We start from the raw sequence: 4,181 nt of genomic DNA on the forward strand, positions 1-4,181 counted from the left end.
GAACTGGTCCAAGTGAACCATCACACCATGTTGGTACTGGCTCAGCAGTCTGTACCATGTTGGAATGATGGCAGAGATTGCCAAGCCTTTTTTAAACTCAGTCATCACAAAGCTGGCGACTGAGGCAACATAATTGTAATGGTGATGATGTCCACATGTGTGGGAGAGCATTTCTAGGTTCTATCATTAGCCTGGGTCAGTGGCTCGGTAAGTAGGATGTTTTCAATTTAAATTTCTACCAGTGCTATTGTTTATGTGAGTTATGAAATCAATTCTTTGAACATTTCTCTAGTTAACTTTATTGGTCATAGAACAGATGAACTTATGGGATGATTTGTCATTCCATCTGTTATCACAAGCTTATCAATTCTTCTTTTAACCTATTTAGAGGATTGCCATGAAATTATACAAGCATTCATCCTGTGTCTTTTTGGGACCTAAATATGAATGGTTCTTCTCAGATGTCTAATATGGTCACGACAGTGGCCATCTTGAAACTTTTAGCGCTGTTCCTCTTGAATGGATGTCATATCAATATGTGATCATCACTAAAGACTTTATTTGGTGGATAGTTGGTCTTAAGTGAAAATAGTGCCACCATGGCAGCCACCTAACTCCTTAACCCCTGGAGTTTTTTTTGTTTTCACCTGAAATGTGAGTAGGAAACACATTTTGGGGATCATTTCTGAATATATCCTAATACATCGACTTACAAGAGATTTCCCCGTTTCCCAGTTAACCTAATGCCTATTTGTATTAGAAACATCGTTTTTCATTGACTATGTTACTCACGTAGGAGCAGAAGGGTAAAAGTTTGAGTTCTTTCCTTTGCTTTTTTTTTTGCTTAACAGACCCATCATTTTCGTATTGAGACCAATCTTTATTCCAAATGCCCATCTTATCCTACTTTTTGCAAAGGTTCGCCTGTCTGTGTGCATTTCAGACTGTTATGCCTTAGATTTGAGGCCAAAAAGTCTAAAATCTGGACACAAAATTGGATTCCGACCATGGGTGAATATTGGGTGGAAAAAAGGTGGGTCCAAAAAAATCAGGTTTTTCCTTCTGTATTTTGTAGTGCAACTAGAACGTCCAGATTATTTGGTATCATTGTAGAGCTACATCTAACTTTCTATAATACATACATGCCAACCCCTGATGAGGAAAAAGTGTAATCCAAGTGGACAAAACAAGGGAATCCAAGCAGAAAAAGAGTAATCCACATATAACATGCTAAAAATTCAATGAACAATGATTTATTTGCCCCTCTCGTCTTTTAACATCCTTTACTGCTTAAAGTTTTCATATGTAGCACTTTTAGCATTAGAAAGCAACAGAATATCATATTGCATTTTAAAACACTTTGTACAGGCTGAGACCATGAATGTTTTGCAGACCAGTAGAGAACCAAGTATTGGATTACTGAGCTTGGATCTGAATTCAGTGTTATTTTTGTTAACAATACTGAACAATCTCTCACAGTCAGCATTAGAATAGTAAAGAACCAATATTCCTTTCATAACCTGACAAAGAAGAGGAATATTATATATTCCAGTGATTGGGTCTTTTAGCTGGGAAATAAGGTGCCATTGCACATCAACTCTATCTGCATTAAGTATATTGTCAGGTAGAATCCCAACTTGATACTTCAGGAACTCTCCTTCCAGATGATCCAAGGTAGACAAGGGTGGCAATAGAAAGGAATATCTCTTGACAAAGAATATAACACTTTTGAAGCTTTTTGACTGCCTCTCATTTACATCAGCAACTGAAGCATTTAAAAGCACTTCATCTCCATATAGGAATTTCTGGAGCATGTAATCACAGGCTGTAGCATAATAATCTCTAACATTATCTTAGAACACCTTCACAGCTAGAGTAGAATTGTGTTCTATGAATTCTCTTGCTTCTGCACCAATAGCAAGATCTTCATTATCTTTCTATCAAGAACTCAGTAAATAACACCTCTGCATTTATAACATTCATGTCCGCACTCGAGTTCTGCTGTAAATAAGAAGTTACCTTAGTACTGGAGTTCGTAAGACGAGCTAATTTGATGTGTTTCTTTGTTTTCAAGTGTTTCTCCACATTAAATTTACCATAATGCCCAATAATAAAACCGTTTCCGCACAGACTGCAATGAGCATGATGCCCTAGAATGGAACGGTGTATTATGCCATTCATGTATTCATCTTTGGACGATTCAGTTTTTTGTCTTTTTCTGATCCATCAGTGAAATTCTTGGAAAAAATATATGTGCTCTAACACACATCGACTAGAATCCATCTGAAAACTTTTAGCGCCAAATAGTAAAATTCTTTCCACACGGCCTCCAATAGACGTTACATGATGCTGCCCTCACACCTTCATCTTTGGAGGATTCTGTTATTTTTTGTTTCGTTTATTTTTTGCCTTTTTTGAATCCATCTATGAAATTATTTGAAAGGAGATATTTTTTGCTCTCATACACACATTGACTAAAATAAATTATACTTTTTTGCGCCAAATACCTATAGACTGGTTCTGTACTAAATATGAATTAGAACAAAGAATCTGTGAGTAAAGGTTAAAAATTAGAAAACCAGCCTGTTCTCTCCTCACTAAGCCCATACAGCTGCTATAAATAGAATACGAGGTCAAAAGTTTGAAAGTAGAACCAGCATGTTTCTTGGTAATAGGATAGTTGCTATAAATAGAACATAATACTGTTTGGAAAAGTGCACCCAAGTCCACGGTCACCATGGCAGCCATCTTGAAAAATTTTGTATTGCTACCCTTCCTTAACAGAGTCTATTCAAAATAGGAATATCACAAAGTCTTGCATTGCATCTAGTTTGTCCCAAATGGACATGGTGTTTTCACCATAAACCTTCTTATGATACCTAGTTGCTTCTAAATTAAAGGGACTTTTTTATTTTCATTCGTATTTGGTAACACATTAGCATCATTGGTCAAATATGTAAACATGCTTGATGTCAGTCATAGCATTATTCAGTACAGCAGTTATTTTTAGATAAAGCTGTGTATGTCTACTTTACTAAAGGCAGCCATATTTGATGGCAGAACAGCAGCATTTGTATACATCTGAATGGTGTTTGGATTTTTAACACAGCTTTAACAATTTTTCAGTCATATCTGCAGTGTGGCAATTTATAGTGATGTCTAGCACTGGGGCATCATGCCGCAGACATGTAGCATGATGTCCCACCCAGTCGCATTATCCTGACACCAGGCCCACCTTTTAAAGTCTTTGGTATGACTCGGCCGGGGATCGAACCCACGAACTGCATCCGAGGCGGACGCTCTAACCACTAGGCCACCGGAGCAGATTTTTTAGAAGGTTAAAATCGTTGTGGAGCTATGCTTTACTTCCTTTGATCCAAGACATCAAGGGGGACATTGCTTCAGAGCTAACAACCATCATCATCAATAAACGATCTTTCTATTCGTCAAGTCAGTTCTAGGTTATTTATGTTCTAATCCAAGACTGTGTTGATTAAGAAAATAAACATAATTTTGTCCACACACCATATTAACTGGTTATTGTAATCTGACATTACATTAAATTCAGTGATCTCATCTTCCCATGAAGGTTTCCTACAATGCAGTACTCGACCACGCCTGAATATACAAACATCAAATTAAGTCCTTCACTAATTTCTAAATGTTACTTTGAACTAATTTGCAGGCGTTTTTGTGCATCACTGTTACCCAAGTGTGTGTGTGTATGTGATTTGGATTTTTAACATGACTTTTAACTATTTTTCAGTCATATTGCTACAATGTCAGCAGTGTGGCAGTTTATAGTGATGTCTAGCACTGGAGCATCATGCCATCGACCAGTCCTAACACTAACCTCTTAATGCTGAGTGACTAGATCGTTTTTTGTGTGGAAAGAATGCTTATAATCACAATATGGGAAGAAACTTCACTGCCACCATGAAAACATATTAGATTGAAGGAAAAAAAATTTGGACTTTTTAATATCTCATATGGAAAATTACTAAATATCTAAACTTGTTTTCTTGTCAGAATGACTGATTATTCAAAAGACTTCAAACAACTGCTTCAGTTGGCCAAGATTTAAAGCTAATACAGAAAAACCTAAATTAATTTGAATACCCATGGCATATGATGGTGATGTTGTGTCTTAACCTTCCTTAAAAGACACAAAAATCAAAACA

The sequence above is a fragment of the Sinohyriopsis cumingii genome, chromosome 2 (genome assembly GCF_028554795.1).
Source record: "Sinohyriopsis cumingii isolate HCF-2022 chromosome 2, ASM2855479v2, whole genome shotgun sequence".
Lineage (NCBI taxonomy): Eukaryota > Metazoa > Mollusca > Bivalvia > Unionida > Unionidae > Sinohyriopsis > Sinohyriopsis cumingii.